This window comes from Pelobates fuscus, chromosome 6 (genome assembly GCF_036172605.1).
Source record: "Pelobates fuscus isolate aPelFus1 chromosome 6, aPelFus1.pri, whole genome shotgun sequence".
Lineage (NCBI taxonomy): Eukaryota > Metazoa > Chordata > Amphibia > Anura > Pelobatidae > Pelobates > Pelobates fuscus.
The window spans coordinates 6,832,019-6,854,694 of record NC_086322.1 but is presented as its reverse complement, the minus strand read 5'-3'; the positions used below and the strand labels follow the sequence as shown (position 1 = coordinate 6,854,694).

The 22,676-nt window shown below is 35.7% G+C and overlaps 11 non-coding genes across 11 annotated transcripts; all 11 read left to right on the top strand.

The window, feature by feature from the left end:
* The first annotated feature begins 1,755 nt into the window (after positions 1-1,755).
* TRNAP-CGG (transfer RNA proline (anticodon CGG)) lies at positions 1,756-1,827 on the top strand. The gene has a single exon. It is a non-coding gene; the product is annotated as a tRNA-Pro (tRNA).
* A 2,182-nt stretch (positions 1,828-4,009) lies between these two features.
* Positions 4,010-4,081, top strand: TRNAP-CGG (transfer RNA proline (anticodon CGG)). Its single transcript has one exon. It is a non-coding gene; the product is annotated as a tRNA-Pro (tRNA).
* A 2,185-nt stretch (positions 4,082-6,266) lies between these two features.
* TRNAP-CGG (transfer RNA proline (anticodon CGG)) lies at positions 6,267-6,338 on the top strand. Its single transcript has one exon. It is a non-coding gene; the product is annotated as a tRNA-Pro (tRNA).
* Positions 6,339-8,520: 2,182 nt separating this feature from the next.
* On the top strand, positions 8,521-8,592 carry TRNAP-CGG (transfer RNA proline (anticodon CGG)). Its single transcript has one exon. It is a non-coding gene; the product is annotated as a tRNA-Pro (tRNA).
* Positions 8,593-10,781: 2,189 nt separating this feature from the next.
* On the top strand, positions 10,782-10,853 carry TRNAP-CGG (transfer RNA proline (anticodon CGG)). Its single transcript has one exon. It is a non-coding gene; the product is annotated as a tRNA-Pro (tRNA).
* A 2,186-nt stretch (positions 10,854-13,039) lies between these two features.
* TRNAP-CGG (transfer RNA proline (anticodon CGG)) lies at positions 13,040-13,111 on the top strand. Its single transcript has one exon. It is a non-coding gene; the product is annotated as a tRNA-Pro (tRNA).
* A 1,061-nt stretch (positions 13,112-14,172) lies between these two features.
* TRNAP-CGG (transfer RNA proline (anticodon CGG)) lies at positions 14,173-14,244 on the top strand. The gene has a single exon. It is a non-coding gene; the product is annotated as a tRNA-Pro (tRNA).
* Positions 14,245-15,301: 1,057 nt separating this feature from the next.
* TRNAP-UGG (transfer RNA proline (anticodon UGG)) lies at positions 15,302-15,373 on the top strand. Its single transcript has one exon. It is a non-coding gene; the product is annotated as a tRNA-Pro (tRNA).
* A 1,056-nt stretch (positions 15,374-16,429) lies between these two features.
* Positions 16,430-16,501, top strand: TRNAP-CGG (transfer RNA proline (anticodon CGG)). Its single transcript has one exon. It is a non-coding gene; the product is annotated as a tRNA-Pro (tRNA).
* A 2,186-nt stretch (positions 16,502-18,687) lies between these two features.
* TRNAP-UGG (transfer RNA proline (anticodon UGG)) lies at positions 18,688-18,759 on the top strand. Its single transcript has one exon. It is a non-coding gene; the product is annotated as a tRNA-Pro (tRNA).
* Positions 18,760-19,815: 1,056 nt separating this feature from the next.
* TRNAP-CGG (transfer RNA proline (anticodon CGG)) lies at positions 19,816-19,887 on the top strand. Its single transcript has one exon. It is a non-coding gene; the product is annotated as a tRNA-Pro (tRNA).
* The last annotated feature ends 2,789 nt before the right edge of the window (positions 19,888-22,676 follow it).

Here is a 22,676-nt window from a genome sequence, read left to right as displayed (position 1 = left end):
TTCAAATATGTGTTGGAGAGAGTAGGTCCAAATCAAATTCCTTCCAGTACACGCCTGAATGTATCGATGAATAAAACTGTAGAGGTAAATTCAAGGCTGTCGTTATGTTCGGCTGTGGATTCAAGTTATGGAACCAAGCCAACCTCCCCAAACATTATTTTGCACAAGACTATTTATAATTAATTTCTCCTCTCAACATCTTTACTTTATTTTCAACATGGTGATAGCATGCAGAATATGAGAAAGAAAAAGAAATCCTACAAGTGCTTTTCCAACATAAATTTGAACCACAAATTTCTCCTCTTGTACATGTTGAAATTTTGAAATGTTAGTGTTACATTCAAAAATAGGTGATTGTGAATCTACTCCTTTTTTCCCCTAACTCTTCAAATCCACATGTTATGATAAATCAGTCCTGCTCTAGTGCTGCCCGACCTGCTCAAATCCCTCCTTCAAATTAGAAATGTAATATCAAACATGTAAATGATATTGGGAAAAAAGATCCTATTGAGGAATTTTAAAATCCCCACTTCAAAACAAAAACTTTGTGGATATTTTGAGAACACGTACGCTGTCTGCTGCGTTAGTCTAGCATTTTTTCCTAAGGCCCGACATGGAAGCGTAATGGCTCGTTGGTCTAGGGGTATGATTCTCGCTTCGGGTGCACGAGGTCCCCGGTTCAAATCCCGGACGAGCCCAAGCATTCATGTTTTTCTTTTGAAACACGTAGCTTCGAACTGTGTTTAATATAGTCAGCAAAAAGCACTTATAGCAAAACCCTTCAAGTGCTCCAAAGAGAAGATGTTGGCATGCCACCATCAATATATATATATATTTCCTGGTGCTTCTGATATCACCTTTCAAAGCTAACATCTTATATTAATACACGTTTAGCTTTTACTTAGAAATGTATGAGAGAAATCATAAAAAATGTGTCGTTTTCAATCTCAACCCTTTAAAATCAATGGTTTATCGTAAGTCATTAATGCAAGTCCTAACTGCTCAGATGACGCTTTTAAGACTGCAAAGTCTTTCTTAAGACTTCAAAATCTTTGTTAACAACAAACAAAGGGGAAAAAAATGTATGTTTTGACATACGGAATTCTATTTTTATTCATACTTAGACATGTTCAAATATGTGTTGGAGAGGATAGGTCCAAATCAAATTCCTTCCAGTACACGCCTGAATATATCGATGAATAAAACTGTTGAGGTAAATTCAAGGCTGTCGTTACGTTCGGCTGTGGATTCAAGTTATGGAACCAGGCCAACCTCCCCAAACATTATTTTGCACAAGACTATTTATAATTAATTTCTCCTCTTAACATCTTTACTTTATTTTCAACATGGTGATAGCATGCAGAATATGAGAAAGAAAAATAAATCCTACAAGTGCTTTTCCAACATATATTTGAACCACAAATTTCTCCTCTTGTACATGTTGAAATTTTGAAATGTTAGTGTTACATTCAAAAATAGGTGATTGTGAATGTACTCCTTTTTTCCCCTAACTCTTCAAATCCACATGTTATGATAAATCAGTCCTGCTCTAGTGCTGCCCGACCTGCTCAAATCCCTCCTTCAAATTAGAAATGTAATATCAAACATGTAAATGATATTGGGAAAAAAGATCATATTGAGGAATTTTAAAATCCCCACTTCAAAACAAAAACTTTGTGGATATTTTGAGAACACAAACGCTGTCTGCTGCGTTAGTCTAGCATTTTTTCCTAAGGCCCAACATGGAAGCGTAATGGCTCGTTGGTCTAGGGGTATGATTCTCGCTTCGGGTGCGAGAGGTCCCGGGTTCAAATCCCGGACGAGCCCATGCATTCAGTGTTTTTCTTTTGAAACACGTAGCTTCGAACTGTGTTTAATATAGTCAGCAAAAAGCACTTATAGCAAAACCCTTCAAGTGCTCCAAAGAGAAGATGTTGGCATGCCACCATCAATATATATATATATTTCCTGGTGCTTCTGATATCACCTTTCAAAGCTAACATCTTATATTAATACACGTTTAGCTTTTACTTAGAAATGTATGAGAGAAATCATAAAAAATGTGTCGTTTTCAATATCAACCCTTTAAAATCAATGGTTTATCGTAAGTCATTAATGCAAGTCCTAACTGCTCAGATGACGTTTAAAGACTGCAAAGTCTTTCTTAAGACTGCAAAATCTTTGTTAACAACAAACAAAGGGGAAAAAATATATGTTTTGACATACGGAATTCTATTTTTATTCATACTTAGACATGTTCAAATATGTGTTGGAGAGAGTAGGTCCAAATCAAATTCCTTCCAGTACACGCCTGAATGTATCGATGAATAAAACTGTAGAGGTAAATTCAAGGCTGTCGTTATGTTCGGCTGTGGATTCAAGTTATGGAACCAAGCCAACCTCCCCAAACATTATTTTGCACAAGACTATTTATAATTAATTTCTCCTCTCAAGATCTTTACTTTATTTTCAACATGGTGATAGCATGCAGAATATGAGAAAGAAAAATAAATCCTACAAGTGCTTTTCCAACATATATTTGAACCACAAATTTCTCCTCTTGTACATGTTGAAATTTTGAAATGTTAGTGTTACATTCAAAAAAGGTGATTGTGAATCTACTCCTTTTTTCCCCTAACTCTTCAAATCCACATGTTATGATAAATCAGTCCTGCTCTAGTGCTGCCCGACCTGCTCAAATCCCTCCTTCAAATTAGAAATGTAATATCAAACATGTAAATGATATTGGGAAAAAAAGATCCTATTGAGGAATTTTAAAATCCCCACTTCAAAACAAAAACTTTGTGGATATTTTGAGAACACGTACGCTGTCTGCTGCGTTAGTCTAGCATTTTTTCCTAAGGCCCGACATGGAAGCGTAATGGCTCGTTGGTCTAGGGGTATGATTCTCGCTTCGGGTGCGCGAGGTCCCCGGTTCAAATCCCGGACGAGCCCAAGCAATTGGTGTTTTTCTTTTGAAACACGTAGCTTCCAACTGTGTTTAATATAGTCAGCAAAAATCATTTGTAGCAAAACCCTTCAAGTGCTCCACAGAGAAGATGTTGGCATGCCACCATCAATATATATATTTCCTGGTGCTTCTGATATCACCTTTCAAAGCTAACATCTTATATTAATACACGTTTAGCTTTTACTTAGAAATGTATGAGAGAAATCATAAAAAATGTGTCGTTTTCAATATCAACCCTTTAAAATCAATGGTTTATCGTAAGTCATTAATGCAAGTCCTAACTGCTCAGATGACGCTTTTAAGACTGCAAAGTCTTTCTTAAGACTTCAAAATCTTTGTTAACAACAAACAAAGGGGAAAAAAATGTATGTTTTGACATACTGAATTCTATTTTTATTCATACTTAGACATGTTCAAATATGTGTTGGAGAGGGTAGGTCCAAATCAAATTCCTTCCAGTACACGCCTGAATGTATCGATGAATAAAACTGTAGATGTAAATTCAAGGCTGTCGTTACGTTCGGCTGTGGATTCAAGTTATGGAACCAGGCCAACCTGCCCAAACATTATTTTGCACAAGACTATTTATAATTAATTTCTCCTCTCAACATCTTTACTTTATTTTTAACATGGTGATAGCATGCAGAATATGAGAAAGAAAAATGAATCCTACAAGTGCTTTTCCAACATATATTTGAACCACAAATTTCTCCTCTTGTACATGTTGAAATTTTGAAATGTTAGTGTTACATTCAAAAAAAGGTGATTGTGAATGTACTCCTTTTTTCCCCTAACTCTTCAAATCCACATGTTATGATAAATCAGTCCTGCTCTAGTGCTGCCAGACCTGCTCAAATCCCTCCTTCAAATTAGAAATGTAATATCAAACATGTAAATGATATTGGGAAAAAAGATCATATTGAGGAATTTTAAAATCCCCACTTCAAAACAAAAACTTTGTGGATATTTTGAGAACACAAACGCTGTCTGCTGCGTTAGTCTAGCATTTTTTCCTAAGGCCCAACATGGAAGCGTAATGGCTCGTTGGTCTAGGGGTATGATTCTCGCTTCGGGTGCGAGAGGTCCCGGGTTCAAATCCCGGACGAGCCCATGCATTCAGTGATTTTCTTTTGAAACACGTAGCTTCGAACTGTGTTTAATATAGTCAGCAAAAAGCACTTATAGCAAAACCCTTCAAGTGCTCCAAAGAGAAGATGTTGGCATGCCACCATCAATATATATATATATTTCCTGGTGCTTCTGATATCACCTTTCAAAGCTAACATCTTATATTAATACACGTTTAGCTTTTACTTAGAAATGTATGAGAGAAATCATAAAAAATGTGTCGTTTTCAATATCAACCCTTTAAAATCAATGGTTTATCGTAAGTCATTAATGCAAGTCCTAACTGCTCAGATGACGTTTAAAGACTGCAAAGTCTTTCTTAAGACTGCAAAATCTTTGTTAACAACAAACAAAGGGGAAAAAATATATGTTTTGACATACGGAATTCTATTTTTATTCATACTTAGACATGTTCAAATATGTGTTGGAGAGAGTAGGTCCAAATCAAATTCCTTCCAGTACACGCCTGAATGTATCGATGAATAAAACTGTAGAGGTAAATTCAAGGCTGTCGTTATGTTCGGCTGTGGATTCAAGTTATGGAACCAAGCCAACCTCCCCAAACATTATTTTGCACAAGACTATTTATAATTAATTTCTCCTCTCAACATCTTTACTTTATTTTCAACATGGTGATAGCATGCAGAATATGAGAAAGAAAAAGAAATCCTACAAGTGCTTTTCCAACATAAATTTGAACCACAAATTTCTCCTCTTGTACATGTTGAAATTTTGAAATGTTAGTGTTACATTCAAAAATAGGTGATTGTGAATCTACTCCTTTTTTCCCCTAACTCTTCAAATCCACATGTTATGATAAATCAGTCCTGCTCTAGTGCTGCCCGACCTGCTCAAATCCCTCCTTCAAATTAGAAATGTAATATCAAACATGTAAATGATATTGGGAAAAAAGATCCTATTGAGGAATTTTAAAATCCCCACTTCAAAACAAAAACTTTGTGGATATTTTGAGAACACGTACGCTGTCTGCTGCGTTAGTCTAGCATTTTTTCCTAAGGCCCGACATGGAAGCGTAATGGCTCGTTGGTCTAGGGGTATGATTCTCGCTTCGGGTGCACGAGGTTCCCGGTTCAAATCCCGGACGAGCCCAAGCATTCATGTTTTTCTTTTGAAACACGTAGCTTCGAACTGTGTTTAATATAGTCAGCAAAAAGCACTTATAGCAAAACCCTTCAAGTGCTCCAAAGAGAAGATGTTGGCATGCCACCATCAATATATATATATATTTCCTGGTGCTTCTGATATCACCTTTCAAAGCTAACATCTTATATTAATACACGTTTAGCTTTTACTTAGAAATGTATGAGAGAAATCATAAAAAATGTGTCGTTTTCAATCTCAACCCTTTAAAATCAATGGTTTATCGTAAGTCATTAATGCAAGTCCTAACTGCTCAGATGACGCTTTTAAGACTGCAAAGTCTTTCTTAAGACTTCAAAATCTTTGTTAACAACAAACAAAGGGGAAAAAAATGTATGTTTTGACATACGGAATTCTATTTTTATTCATACTTAGACATGTTCAAATATGTGTTGGAGAGGATAGGTCCAAATCAAATTCCTTCCAGTACACGCCTGAATATATCGATGAATAAAACTGTTGAGGTAAATTCAAGGCTGTCGTTACGTTCGGCTGTGGATTCAAGTTATGGAACCAGGCCAACCTCCCCAAACATTATTTTGCACAAGACTATTTATAATTAATTTCTCCTCTTAACATCTTTACTTTATTTTCAACATGGTGATAGCATGCAGAATATGAGAAAGAAAAATAAATCCTACAAGTGCTTTTCCAACATATATTTGAACCACAAATTTCTCCTCTTGTACATGTTGAAATTTTGAAATGTTAGTGTTACATTCAAAAATAGGTGATTGTGAATGTACTCCTTTTTTCCCCTAACTCTTCAAATCCACATGTTATGATAAATCAGTCCTGCTCTAGTGCTGCCCGACCTGCTCAAATCCCTCCTTCAAATTAGAAATGTAATATCAAACATGTAAATGATATTGGGAAAAAAGATCATATTGAGGAATTTTAAAATCCCCACTTCAAAACAAAAACTTTGTGGATATTTTGAGAACACAAACGCTGTCTGCTGCGTTAGTCTAGCATTTTTTCCTAAGGCCCAACATGGAAGCGTAATGGCTCGTTGGTCTAGGGGTATGATTCTCGCTTCGGGTGCGAGAGGTCCCGGGTTCAAATCCCGGACGAGCCCATGCATTCAGTGTTTTTCTTTTGAAACACGTAGCTTCGAACTGTGTTTAATATAGTCAGCAAAAAGCACTTATAGCAAAACCCTTCAAGTGCTCCAAAGAGAAGATGTTGGCATGCCTCCATCAATATATATATATATTTCCTGGTGCTTCTGATATCACCTTTCAAAGCTAACATCTTATATTAATACACGTTTAGCTTTTACTTAGAAATGTATGAGAGAAATCATAAAAAATGTGTCGTTTTCAATATCAACCCTTTAAAATCAATGGTTTATCGTAAGTCATTAATGCAAGTCCTAACTGCTCAGATGACGTTTAAAGACTGCAAAGTCTTTCTTAAGACTGCAAAATCTTTGTTAACAACAAACAAAGGGGAAAAAATATATGTTTTGACATACGGAATTCTATTTTTATTCATACTTAGACATGTTCAAATATGTGTTGGAGAGAGTAGGTCCAAATCAAATTCCTTCCAGTACACGCCTGAATGTATCGATGAATAAAACTGTAGAGGTAAATTCAAGGCTGTCGTTATGTTCGGCTGTGGATTCAAGTTATGGAACCAAGCCAACCTCCCCAAACATTATTTTGCACAAGACTATTTATAATTAATTTCTCCTCTCAAGATCTTTACTTTATTTTCAACATGGTGATAGCATGCAGAATATGAGAAAGAAAAATAAATCCTACAAGTGCTTTTCCAACATATATTTGAACCACAAATTTCTCCTCTTGTACATGTTGAAATTTTGAAATGTTAGTGTTACATTCAAAAAAGGTGATTGTGAATCTACTCCTTTTTTCCCCTAACTCTTCAAATCCACATGTTATGATAAATCAGTCCTGCTCTAGTGCTGCCCGACCTGCTCAAATCCCTCCTTCAAATTAGAAATGTAATATCAAACATGTAAATGATATTGGGAAAAAAAGATCCTATTGAGGAATTTTAAAATCCCCACTTCAAAACAAAAACTTTGTGGATATTTTGAGAACACGTACGCTGTCTGCTGCGTTAGTCTAGCATTTTTTCCTAAGGCCCGACATGGAAGCGTAATGGCTCGTTGGTCTAGGGGTATGATTCTCGCTTCGGGTGCGCGAGGTCCCCGGTTCAAATCCCGGACGAGCCCAAGCAATTGGTGTTTTTCTTTTGAAACACGTAGCTTCCAACTGTGTTTAATATAGTCAGCAAAAATCATTTGTAGCAAAACCCTTCAAGTGCTCCACAGAGAAGATGTTGGCATGCCACCATCAATATATATATTTCCTGGTGCTTCTGATATCACCTTTCAAAGCTAACATCTTATATTAATACACGTTTAGCTTTTACTTAGAAATGTATGAGAGAAATCATAAAAAATGTGTCGTTTTCAATATCAACCCTTTAAAATCAATGGTTTATCGTAAGTCATTAATGCAAGTCCTAACTGCTCAGATGACGCTTTTAAGACTGCAAAGTCTTTCTTAAGACTTCAAAATCTTTGTTAACAACAAACAAAGGGGAAAAAAATGTATGTTTTGACATACTGAATTCTATTTTTATTCATACTTAGACATGTTCAAATATGTGTTGGAGAGGGTAGGTCCAAATCAAATTCCTTCCAGTACACGCCTGAATGTATCGATGAATAAAACTGTAGATGTAAATTCAAGGCTGTCGTTACGTTCGGCTGTGGATTCAAGTTATGGAACCAGGCCAACCTGCCCAAACATTATTTTGCACAAGACTATTTATAATTAATTTCTCCTCTCAACATCTTTACTTTATTTTTAACATGGTGATAGCATGCAGAATATGAGAAAGAAAAATGAATCCTACAAGTGCTTTTCCAACATATATTTGAACCACAAATTTCTCCTCTTGTACATGTTGAAATTTTGAAATGTTAGTGTTACATTCAAAAAAAGGTGATTGTGAATGTACTCCTTTTTTCCCCTAACTCTTCAAATCCACATGTTATGATAAATCAGTCCTGCTCTAGTGCTGCCAGACCTGCTCAAATCCCTCCTTCAAATTAGAAATGTAATATCAAACATGTAAATGATATTGGGAAAAAAGATCATATTGAGGAATTTTAAAATCCCCACTTCAAAACAAAAACTTTGTGGATATTTTGAGAACACAAACGCTGTCTGCTGCGTTAGTCTAGCATTTTTTCCTAAGGCCCAACATGGAAGCGTAATGGCTCGTTGGTCTAGGGGTATGATTCTCGCTTCGGGTGCGAGAGGTCCCGGGTTCAAATCCCGGACGAGCCCATGCATTCAGTGATTTTCTTTTGAAACACGTAGCTTCGAACTGTGTTTAATATAGTCAGCAAAAAGCACTTATAGCAAAACCCTTCAAGTGCTCCAAAGAGAAGATGTTGGCATGCCACCATCAATATATATATATATTTCCTGGTGCTTCTGATATCACCTTTCAAAGCTAACATCTTATATTAATACACGTTTAGCTTTTACTTAGAAATGTATGAGAGAAATCATAAAAAATGTGTCGTTTTCAATATCAACCCTTTAAAATCAATGGTTTATCGTAAGTCATTAATGCAAGTCCTAACTGCTCAGATGACGTTTAAAGACTGCAAAGTCTTTCTTAAGACTGCAAAATCTTTGTTAACAACAAACAAAGGGGAAAAAATATATGTTTTGACATACGGAATTCTATTTTTATTCATACTTAGACATGTTCAAATATGTGTTGGAGAGAGTAGGTCCAAATCAAATTCCTTCCAGTACACGCCTGAATGTATCGATGAATAAAACTGTAGAGGTAAATTCAAGGCTGTCGTTATGTTCGGCTGTGGATTCAAGTTATGGAACCAAGCCAACCTCCCCAAACATTATTTTGCACAAGACTATTTATAATTAATTTCTCCTCTCAACATCTTTACTTTATTTTCAACATGGTGATAGCATGCAGAATATGAGAAAGAAAAAGAAATCCTACAAGTGCTTTTCCAACATAAATTTGAACCACAAATTTCTCCTCTTGTACATGTTGAAATTTTGAAATGTTAGTGTTACATTCAAAAATAGGTGATTGTGAATCTACTCCTTTTTTCCCCTAACTCTTCAAATCCACATGTTATGATAAATCAGTCCTGCTCTAGTGCTGCCCGACCTGCTCAAATCCCTCCTTCAAATTAGAAATGTAATATCAAACATGTAAATGATATTGGGAAAAAAGATCCTATTGAGGAATTTTAAAATCCCCACTTCAAAACAAAAACTTTGTGGATATTTTGAGAACACGTACGCTGTCTGCTGCGTTAGTCTAGCATTTTTTCCAAAGGCCCGACATGGAAGCGTAATGGCTCGTTGGTCTAGGGGTATGATTCTCGCTTCGGGTGCGCGAGGTCCCCGGTTCAAATCCCGGACGAGCCCAAGCATTCATGTTTTTCTTTTGAAACACGTAGCTTCGAACTGTGTTTAATATAGTCAGCAAAAAGCACTTATAGCAAAACCCTTCAAGTGCTCCAAAGAGAAGATGTTGGCATGCCACCATCAATATATATATATATATATTTCCTGGTGCTTCTGATATCACCTTTCAAAGCTAACATCTTATATTAATACACGTTTAGCTTTTACTTAGAAATGTATGAGAGAAATCATAAAAAATGTGTCGTTTTCAATCTCAACCCTTTAAAATCAATGGTTTATCGTAAGTCATTAATGCAAGTCCTAACTGCTCAGATGACGCTTTTAAGACTGCAAAGTCTTTCTTAAGACTTCAAAATCTTTGTTAACAACAAACAAAGGGGAAAAAAATGTATGTTTTGACATACGGAATTCTATTTTTATTCATACTTAGACATGTTCAAATATGTGTTGGAGAGGGTAGGTCCAAATCAAATTCCTTCCAGTACACGCCTGAATGTATCGATGAATAAAACTGTAGATGTAAATTCAAGGCTGTCGTTACGTTCGGCTGTGGATTCAAGTTATGGAACCAGGCCAACCTGCCCAAACATTATTTTGCACAAGACTATTTATAATTAATTTCTCCTCTCAACATCTTTACTTTATTTTTAACATGGTGATAGCATGCAGAATATGAGAAAGAAAAATAAATCCTACAAGTGCTTTTCCAACATATATTTGAACCACAAATTTCTCCTCTTGTACATGTTGAAATTTTGAAATGTTAGTGTTACATTCAAAAAAAGGTGATTGTGAATGTACTCCTTTTTTCCCCTAACTCTTCAAATCCACATGTTATGATAAATCAGTCCTGCTCTAGTGCTGCCAGACCTGCTCAAATCCCTCCTTCAAATTAGAAATGTAATATCAAACATGTAAATGATATTGGGAAAAAAGATCATATTGAGGAATTTTAAAATCCCCACTTCAAAACAAAAACTTTGTGGATATTTTGAGAACACAAACGCTGTCTGCTGCGTTAGTCTAGCATTTTTTCCTAAGGCCCAACATGGAAGCGTAATGGCTCGTTGGTCTAGGGGTATGATTCTCGCTTCGGGTGCGAGAGGTCCCGGGTTCAAATCCCAGACGAGCCCATGCATTCAGTGTTTTTCTTTTGAAACACGTAGCTTCGAACTGTGTTTAATATAGTCAGCAAAAAGCACTTATAGCAAAACCCTTCAAGTGCTCCAAAGAGAAGATGTTGGCATGCCACCATCAATATATATATATATTTCCTGGTGCTTCTGATATCACCTTTCAAAGCTAACATTTTATATTAATACACGTTTAGCTTTTACTTAGAAATGTATGAGAGAAATCATAAAAAATGTGTCGTTTTCAATATCAACCCTTTAAAATCAATGGTTTATCGTAAGTCATTAATGCAAGTCCTAACTGCTCAGATGACGTTTAAAGACTGCAAAGTCTTTCTTAAGACTGCAAAATCTTTGTTAACAACAAACAAAGGGGAAAAAATATATGTTTTGACATACGGAATTCTATTTTTATTCATACTTAGACATGTTCAAATATGTGTTGGAGAGAGTAGGTCCAAATCAAATTCCTTCCAGTACACGCCTGAATGTATCGATGAATAAAACTGTAGAGGTAAATTCAAGGCTGTCGTTATGTTCGGCTGTGGATTCAAGTTATGGAACCAAGCCAACCTCCCCAAACATTATTTTGCACAAGACTATTTATAATTAATTTCTCCTCTCAACATCTTTACTTTATTTTCAACATGGTGATAGCATGCAGAATATGAGAAAGAAAAAGAAATCCTACAAGTGCTTTTCCAACATAAATTTGAACCACAAATTTCTCCTCTTGTACATGTTGAAATTTTGAAATGTTAGTGTTACATTCAAAAATAGGTGATTGTGAATCTACTCCTTTTTTCCCCTAACTCTTCAAATCCACATGTTATGATAAATCAGTCCTGCTCTAGTGCTGCCCGACCTGCTCAAATCCCTCCTTCAAATTAGAAATGTAATATCAAACATGTAAATGATATTGGGAAAAAAGATCCTATTGAGGAATTTTAAAATCCCCACTTCAAAACAAAAACTTTGTGGATATTTTGAGAACACGTACGCTGTCTGCTGCGTTAGTCTAGCATTTTTTCCTAAGGCCCGACATGGAAGCGTAATGGCTCGTTGGTCTAGGGGTATGATTCTCGCTTCGGGTGCGCGAGGTCCCCGGTTCAAATCCCGGATGAGCCCAAGCATTCATGTTTTTCTTTTGAAACACGTAGCTTCGAACTGTGTTTAATATAGTCAGCAAAAAGCACTTATAGCAAAACCCTTCAAGTGCTCCAAAGAGAAGATGTTGGCATGCCACCATCAATATATATATATATTTCCTGGTGCTTCTGATATCACCTTTCAAAGCTAACATCTTATATTAATACACGTTTAGCTTTTACTTAGAAATGTATGAGAGAAATCATAAAAAATGTGTCGTTTTCAATCTCAACCCTTTAAAATCAATGGTTTATCGTAAGTCATTAATGCAAGTCCTAACTGCTCAGATGACGCTTTTAAGACTGCAAAGTCTTTCTTAAGACTTCAAAATCTTTGTTAACAACAAACAAAGGGGAAAAAAATGTATGTTTTGACATACGGAATTCTATTTTTATTCATACTTAGACATGTTCAAATATGTGTTGGAGAGGGTAGGTCCAAATCAAATTCCTTCCAGTACACGCCTGAATGTATCGATGAATAAAACTGTAGAGGTAAATTCAAGGCTGTCGTTACGTTCGGCTTTGGATTCAAGTTATGGAACCAGGCCAACCTGCCCAAACATTATTTTGCACAAGACTATTTATAATTAATTTCTCCTCTCAACATCTTTACTTTATTTTTAACATGGTGATAGCATGCAGAATATGAGAAAGAAAAATAAATCCTACAAGTGCTTTTCCAACATATATTTGAACCACAAATTTCTCCTCTTGTACATGTTGAAATTTTGAAATGTTAGTGTTACATTCAAAAATAGGTGATTGTGAATCTACTCCTTTTTTCCCCTAACTCTTCAAATCCACATGTTATGATAAGTCAGTCCTGCTCTAGTGCTGCCCGACCTGCTCAAATCCCTCCTTCAAATTAGAAATGTAATATCAAACATGTAAATGATATTGGGAAAAAAAGATCCTATTGAGGAATTTTAAAATCCCCACTTCAAAACTAAAACTTTGTGGATATTTTGAGAACACAAACGCTGTCTGCTGCGTTAGTCTAGCATTTTTTCCTAAGGCCCAACATGGAAGCGTAATGGCTCGTTGGTCTAGGGGTATGATTCTCGCTTCGGGTGCGAGAGGTCCCGGGTTCAAATCCCGGACGAGCCCATGCATTCAGTGTTTTTCTTTTGAAACACGTAGCTTCCAACTGTGTTTAATATAGTCAGCAAAAAGCACTTATAGCAAAACCCTTCAAGTGCTCCAAAGAGAAGATGTTGGCATGCCACCATCAATACATATATATATATATTTCCTGGTGCTTCTGATATCACCTTTCAAAGCTAACATCTTATATTAATACACGTTTAGCTTTTACTTAGAAATGTATGAGAGAAATCATAAAAAATGTGTCGTTTTCAATATCAACCCTTTAAAATCAATGGTTTATCGTAAGTCATTAATGCAAGTCCTAACTGCTCAGATGACGCTTTTAAGACTGCAAAGTCTTTCTTAAGACTGCAAAATCTTTGTTAACAACAAACAAAGGGGAAAAAATATATGTTTTGACATACGGAATTCTATTTTTATTCATACTTAGACATGTTCAAATATGTGTTGGAGAGGATAGGTCCAAATCAAATTCCTTCCAGTACACGCCTGAATATATCGATGAATAAAACTGTAGAGGTAAATTCAAGGCTGTCGTTATGTTCGGCTGTGGATTCAAGTTATGGAACCAGGCCAACCTCCCCAAACATTATTTTGCACAAGACTATTTATAATTAATTTCTCCTCTTAACATCTTTACTTTATTTTCAACATGGTGATAGCATGCAGAATATGAGAAAGAAAAATAAATCCTACAAGTGCTTTTCCAACATATATTTGAACCACAAATTTCTCCTCTTGTACATGTTGAAATTTTGAAATGTTTGTGTTACATTCAAAAAAAGGTGATTGTGAATGTACTCCTTTTTTCCCCTAACTCTTCAAATCCACATGTTATGATAAATCAGTCCTGCTCTAGTGCTGCCCGACCTGCTCAAATCCCTCCTTCAAATTAGAAATGTAATATCAAACATGTAAATGATATTGGGAAAAAAGATCATATTGAGGAATTTTAAAATCCCCACTTCAAAACAAAAACTTTGTGGATATTTTGAGAACACAAACGCTGTCTGCTGCGTTAGTCTAGCATTTTTTCCTAAGGCCCAACATGGAAGCGTAATGGCTCGTTGGTCTAGGGGTATGATTCTCGCTTCGGGTGCGAGAGGTCCCGGGTTCAAATCCCGGACGAGCCCATGCATTCAGTGTTTTTCTTTTGAAACACGTAGCTTCGAACTGTGTTTAATATAGTCAGCAAAAAGCACTTATAGCAAAACCCTTCAAGTGCTCCAAAGAGAAGATGTTGGCATGCCACCATCAATATATATATATATTTCCTGGTGCTTCTGATATCACCTTTCAAAGCTAACATCTTATATTAATACACGTTTAGCTTTTACTTAGAAATGTATGAGAGAAATCATAAAAAATGTGTCGTTTTCAATATCAACCCTTTAAAATCAATGGTTTATCGTAAGTCATTAATGCAAGTCCTAACTGCTCAGATGACGCTTTTAAGACTGCAAAGTCTTTCTTAAGACTGCAAAATCTTTGTTAACAACAAACAAAGGGGAAAAAATATATGTTTTGACATACGGAATTCTATTTTTATTCATACTTAGACATGTTCAAATATGTGTTGGAGAGGATAGGTCCAAATCAAATTCCTTCCAGTACACGCCTGAATATATCGATGAATAAAACTGTAGAGGTAAATTCAAGGCTGTCGTTACGTTCGGCTGTGGATTCAAGTTATGGAACCAGGCCAACCTCCCCAAACATTATTTTGCACAAGACTATTTATAATTAATTTCTCCTCTTAACATCTTTACTTTATTTTCAACATGGTGATAGCATGCAGAATATGAGAAAGAAAAATAAATCCTACAAGTGCTTTTCCAACATATATTTAAACCACAAATTTCTCCTCTTGTACATGTTGAAATTTTGAAATGTTAGTGTTACATTCCAAAAAAGGTGATTGTGAATGTACTCCTTTTTTCCCCTAACTCTTCAAATCCACATGTTATGATAAATCAGTCCTGCTCTAGTGCTGCCCGACCTGCTCAAATCCCTCCTTCAAATTAGAAATGTAATATCAAACATGTAAATGATATTGGGAAAAAAGATCATATTGAGGAATTTTAAAATCCCCACTTCAAAACAAAAACTTTGTGGATATTTTGAGAACACAAACGCTGTCTGCTGCGTTAGTCTAGCATTTTTTCCTAAGGCCCAACATGGAAGCGTAATGGCTCGTTGGTCTAGGGGTATGATTCTCGCTTTGGGTGCGAGAGGTCCCGGGTTCAAATCCCGGACGAGCCCATGCATTCAGTGTTTTTCTTTTGAAACACGTAGCTTCGAACTGTGTTTAATATAGTCAGCAAAAAGCACTTATAGCAAAACCCTTCAAGTGCTCCAAAGAGAAGATGTTGGCATGCCACCATCAATATATATATATATTTCCTGGTGCTTCTGATATCACCTTTCAAAGCTAACATCTTATATTAATACACGTTTAGCTTTTATTTAGAAATGTATGAGAGAAATCATAAAAAATGTTTCGTTTTCAATATCAACCCTTTAAAATCAATGGTTTATCGTAAGTCATTAATGCAAGTCCTAACTGCTCAGATGACGTTTAAAGACTGCAAAGTCTTTCTTAAGACTGCAAAATCTTTGTTAACAACAAACAAAGGGGAAAAAATATATGTTTTGACATACGGAATTCTATTTTTATTCATACTTAGACATGTTCAAATATGTGTTGGAGAGAGTAGGTCCAAATCAAATTCCTTCCAGTACACGCCTGAATATATCGATGAATAAAACTGTAGAGGTAAATTCAAGGCTGTCGTTACGTTCGGCTGTGGATTCAAGTTATGGAACCAGGCCAACCTCCCCAAACATTATTTTGCACAAGACTATTTATAATTAATTTCTCCTCTTAACATCTTTACTTTATTTTCAACATGGTGATAGCATGCAGAATATGAGAAAGAAAAATAAATCCTACAAGTGCTTTTCCAACATATATTTGAACCACAAATTTCTCCTCTTGTACATGTTGAAATTTTGAAATGTTAGTGTTACATTCAAAAAAAGGTGATTGTGAATGTACTCCTTTTTTCCCCTAACTCTTCAAATCCACATGTTATGATAAATCAGTCCTGCTCTAGTGCTGCCCGACCTGCTCAAATCCCTCCTTCAAATTAGAAATGTAATATCAAACATGTAAATGATATTGGGAAAAAAGATCATATTGAGGAATTTTAAAATCCCCACTTCAAAACAAAAACTTTGTGGATATTTTGAGAACACAAACGCTGTCTGCTGCGTTAGTCTAGCATTTTTTCCTAAGGCCCAACATGGAAGCGTAATGGCTCGTTGGTCTAGGGGTATGATTCTCGCTTCGGGTGCGAGAGGTCCCGGGTTCAAATCCCGGACGAGCCCATGCATTCAGTGTTTTTCTTTTGAAACACGTAGCTTCGAACTGTGTTTAATATAGTCAGCAAAAAGCACTTATAGAAAAACCCTTCAAGTGCTCCAAAGAGAAGATGTTGGCATGCCACCATCAATATATATATATATTTCCTGGTGCTTCTGATATCACCTTTCAAAGCTAACATCTTATATTAATACTCGTTTAGCTTTTACTTAGAAATGTATGAGAGAAATCATAAAAAATGTGTCGTTTTCAATATCAACCCTTTAAAATCAATGGTTTATCGTAAGTCATTAATGCAAGTCCTAACTGCTCAGATGACGTTTAAAGACTGCAAAGTCTTTCTTAAGACTGCAAAATCTTTGTTAACAACAAACAAAGGGGAAAAAATATATGTTTTGACATACGGAATTCTATTTTTATTCATACTTAGACATGTTCAAATATGTGTTGGAGAGAGTAGGTCCAAATCAAATTCCTTCCAGTACACGCCTGAATGTATCGATGAATAAAACTGTAGAGGTAAATTCAAGGCTGTCGTTATGTTCGGCTGTGGATTCAAGTTATGGAACCAAGCCAACCTCCCCAAACATTATTTTGCACAAGACTATTTATAATTAATTTCTCCTCTCAACATCTTTACTTTATTTTCAACATGGTGATAGCATGCAGAATATGAGAAAGAAAAATAAATCCTACAAGTGCTTTTCCAACATATATTTGAACCACAAATTTCTCCTCTTGTACATGTTGAAATTTTGAAATGTTAGTGTTACATTCAAAAATAGGTGATTGTGAATCTACTCCTTTTTTTCCCTAACTCTTCAAATCCACATGTTATGATAAATCAGTCCTGCTCTAGTGCTGCCCGACCTGCTCAAATCCCTCCTTCAAATTAGAAATGTAATATCAAACATGTAAATGATATTGGGAAAAAAAGATCCTATTGAGGAATTTTAAAATCCCCACTTCAAAACAAAAACTTTGTGGATATTTTGAGAACACGTACGCTGTCTGCTGCGTTAGTCTAGCATTTTTTCCTAAGGCCCAACATGGAAGCGTAATGGCTTGTTGGTCTAGGGGTATAATTCTCGCTTCAGGTGCGAGAGGTCCCGGGTTCAAATCCCGGACGAGCCCATGCATTCAGTGTTTTTCTTTTGAAACACGTAGCTTCGAACTGTGTTTAATATAGTCAGCAAAAAGCACTTATAGCAAAACCCTTCAAGTGCTCCAAAGAGAAGATGTTGGCATGCCGCCATCAATATATATATATATTTCCTGGTGCTTCTGATATCACCTTTCAAAGCTAACATCTTATATTAATACACGTTTAGCTTTTACTTAGAAATGTATGAGAGAAATCATAAAAAATGTGTCGTTTTCAATATCAACCCTTTAAAATCAATGGTTTATCGTAAGTCATTAATGCAAGTCCTAACTGCTCAGATGACGCTTTTAAGACTGCAAAGTCTTTCTTAAGACTGCAAAATCTTTGTTAACAACAAACAAAGGGGAAAAAATATATGTTTTGACATACGGAATTCTATTTTTATTCATACTTAGACATGTTCAAATATGTGTTGGAGAGGATAGGTCCAAATCAAATTCCTTCCAGTACACGCCTGAATATATCGATGAATAAAACTGTAGAGGTAAATTCAAGGCTGTCGTTACGTTCGGCTGTGGATTCAAGTTATGGAACCAGGCCAACCTCCCCAAACATTATTTTGCACAAGACTATTTATAATTAATTTCTCCTCTTAACATCTTTACTTTATTTTCAACATGGTGATAGCATGCAGAATATGAGAAAGAAAAATAAATCCTACAAGTGCTTTTCCAACATATATTTAAACCACAAATTTCTCCTCTTGTACATGTTGAAATTTTGAAATGTTAGTGTTACATTCCAAAAAAGGTGATTGTGAATGTACTCCTTTTTTCCCCTAACTCTTCAAATCCACATGTTATGATAAATCAGTCCTGCTCTAGTGCTGCCCGACCTGCTCAAATCCCTCCTTCAAATTAGAAATGTAATATCAAACATGTAAATGATATTGGGAAAAAAGATCATATTGAGGAATTTTAAAATCCCCACTTCAAAACAAAAACTTTGTGGATATTTTGAGAACACAAACGCTGTCTGCTGCGTTAGTCTAGCATTTTTTCCTAAGGCCCAACATGGAAGCGTAATGGCTCGTTGGTCTAGGGGTATGATTCTCGCTTTGGGTGCGAGAGGTCCCGGGTTCAAATCCCGGACGAGCCCATGCATTCAGTGTTTTTCTTTTGAAACACGTAGCTTCGAACTGTGTTTAATATAGTCAGCAAAAAGCACTTATAGCAAAACCCTTCAAGTGCTCCAAAGAGAAGATGTTGGCATGCCACCATCAATATATATATATATTTCCTGGTGCTTCTGATATCACCTTTCAAAGCTAACATCTTATATTAATACACGTTTAGCTTTTATTTAGAAATGTATGAGAGAAATCATAAAAAATGTTTCGTTTTCAATATCAACCCTTTAAAATCAATGGTTTATCGTAAGTCATTAATGCAAGTCCTAACTGCTCAGATGACGTTTAAAGACTGCAAAGTCTTTCTTAAGACTGCAAAATCTTTGTTAACAACAAACAAAGGGGAAAAAATATATGTTTTGACATACGGAATTCTATTTTTATTCATACTTAGACATGTTCAAATATGTGTTGGAGAGAGTAGGTCCAAATCAAATTCCTTCCAGTACACGCCTGAATATATCGATGAATAAAACTGTAGAGGTAAATTCAAGGCTGTCGTTACGTTCGGCTGTGGATTCAAGTTATGGAACCAGGCCAACCTCCCCAAACATTATTTTGCACAAGACTATTTATAATTAATTTCTCCTCTTAACATCTTTACTTTATTTTCAACATGGTGATAGCATGCAGAATATGAGAAAGAAAAATAAATCCTACAAGTGCTTTTCCAACATATATTTGAACCACAAATTTCTCCTCTTGTACATGTTGAAATTTTGAAATGTTAGTGTTACATTCAAAAAAAGGTGATTGTGAATGTACTCCTTTTTTCCCCTAACTCTTCAAATCCACATGTTATGATAAATCAGTCCTGCTCTAGTGCTGCCCGACCTGCTCAAATCCCTCCTTCAAATTAGAAATGTAATATCAAACATGTAAATGATATTGGGAAAAAAGATCATATTGAGGAATTTTAAAATCCCCACTTCAAAACAAAAACTTTGTGGATATTTTGAGAACACAAACGCTGTCTGCTGCGTTAGTCTAGCATTTTTTCCTAAGGCCCAACATGGAAGCGTAATGGCTCGTTGGTCTAGGGGTATGATTCTCGCTTCGGGTGCGAGAGGTCCCGGGTTCAAATCCCGGACGAGCCCATGCATTCAGTGTTTTTCTTTTGAAACACGTAGCTTCGAACTGTGTTTAATATAGTCAGCAAAAAGCACTTATAGAAAAACCCTTCAAGTGCTCCAAAGAGAAGATGTTGGCATGCCACCATCAATATATATATATATTTCCTGGTGCTTCTGATATCACCTTTCAAAGCTAACATCTTATATTAATACTCGTTTAGCTTTTACTTAGAAATGTATGAGAGAAATCATAAAAAATGTGTCGTTTTCAATATCAACCCTTTAAAATCAATGGTTTATCGTAAGTCATTAATGCAAGTCCTAACTGCTCAGATGACGTTTAAAGACTGCAAAGTCTTTCTTAAGACTGCAAAATCTTTGTTAACAACAAACAAAGGGGAAAAAATATATGTTTTGACATACGGAATTCTATTTTTATTCATACTTAGACATGTTCAAATATGTGTTGGAGAGAGTAGGTCCAAATCAAATTCCTTCCAGTACACGCCTGAATGTATCGATGAATAAAACTGTAGAGGTAAATTCAAGGCTGTCGTTATGTTCGGCTGTGGATTCAAGTTATGGAACCAAGCCAACCTCCCCAAACATTATTTTGCACAAGACTATTTATAATTAATTTCTCCTCTCAACATCTTTACTTTATTTTCAACATGGTGATAGCATGCAGAATATGAGAAAGAAAAATAAATCCTACAAGTGCTTTTCCAACATATATTTGAACCACAAATTTCTCCTCTTGTACATGTTGAAATTTTGAAATGTTAGTGTTACATTCAAAAATAGGTGATTGTGAATCTACTCCTTTTTTTCCCTAACTCTTCAAATCCACATGTTATGATAAATCAGTCCTGCTCTAGTGCTGCCCGACCTGCTCAAATCCCTCCTTCAAATTAGAAATGTAATATCAAACATGTAAATGATATTGGGAAAAAAAGATCCTATTGAGGAATTTTAAAATCCCCACTTCAAAACAAAAACTTTGTGGATATTTTGAGAACACGTACGCTGTCTGCTGCGTTAGTCTAGCATTTTTTCCTAAGGCCCAACATGGAAGCGTAATGGCTTGTTGGTCTAGGGGTATAATTCTCGCTTCAGGTGCGAGAGGTCCCGGGTTCAAATCCCGGACGAGCCCATGCATTCAGTGTTTTTCTTTTGAAACACGTAGCTTCGAACTGTGTTTAATATAGTCAGCAAAAAGCACTTATAGCAAAACCCTTCAAGTGCTCCAAAGAGAAGATGTTGGCATGCCGCCATCAATATATATATATATTTCCTGGTGCTTCTGATATCACCTTTCAAAGCTAACATCTTATATTAATACACGTTTAGCTTTTACTTAGAAATGTATGAGAGAAATCATAAAAAATGTGTCGTTTTCAATATCAACCCTTTAAAATCAATGGTTTATCGTAAGTCATTAATGCAAGTCCTAACTGCTCAGATGACGTTTTTAAGACTGCAAAGTCTTTCTTAAGACTGCAAAATCTTTGTTAACAACAAACAAAGGGGAAAAAAATATATGTTTTGACATACGGAATTCTATTTTTATTCATACTTAGACATGTTCAAATATGTGTTGGAGAGGGTAGGTCCAAATCAAATTCCTTCCAGTACACGCCTGAATGTATCGATGAATAAAACTGTAGACGTAAATTCAAGGCTGTCGTTACGTTCGGCTGTGGATTCAAGTTATGGAACCAGGCCAACCTGCCCAAACATTATTTTGCACAAGACTATTTATAATTAATTTCTCCTCTCAACATCTTTACTTTATTTTTAACATGGTGATAGCATGCAGAATATGAGAAAGAAAAATAAATCCTACAAGTGCTTTTCCAACATATATTTGAACCACAAATTTCTCCTCTTGTACATGTTGAAATTTTGAAATGTTAGTGTTACATTCAAAAATAGGTGATTGTGAATCTACTCCTTTTTTTCCCTAACTCTTCAAATCCACATGTTATGATAAATCAGTCCTGCTCTAGTGCTGCCCGACCTGCTCAAATCCCTCCTTCAAATTAGAAATGTAATATCAAACATGTAAATGATATTGGGAAAAAAAGATCCTATTGAGGAATTTTAAAATCCCCACTTCAAAACTAAAACTTTGTGGATATTTTGAGAACACAAACGCTGTCTGCTGCGTTAGTCTAGCATTTTTTCCTAAGGCCCAACATGGAAGCGTAATGGCTCCTTGGTCTAGGGGTATGATTCTCGCTTCGGGTGCACGAGGTCCCGGGTTCAAATCCCGGACGAGCCCATGCATTCAGTGTTTTTCTTTTGAAACACGTAGCTTCGAACTGTGTTTAATATAGTCAGCAAAAAGCACTTATAGCAAAACCCTTCAAGTGCTCCAAAGAGAAGATGTTGGCATGCCACCATCAATACATATATATATATTTCCTGGTGCTTCTGATAGCACCTTTCAAAGCTAACATCTTATATTAATACACGTTTAGCTTTTACTTAGAAATGTATGAGAGAAATCATAAAAAATGTGTCGTTTTCAATATCAACCCTTTAAAATCAATGGTTTATCGTAAGTCATTAATGCAAGTCCTAACTGCTCAGATGACGCTTTTAAGACTGCAAAGTCTTTCTTAAGACTGCAAAATCTTTGTTAACAACAAACAAAGGGGAAAAAATATATGTTTTGACATACGGAATTCTATTTTTATTCATACATAGACATGTTCAAATATGTGTTGGAGAGGATAGGTCCAAATCAAATTCCTTCCAGTACACGCCTGAATGTATCGATGAATAAAACTGTAGAGGTAAATTCAAGG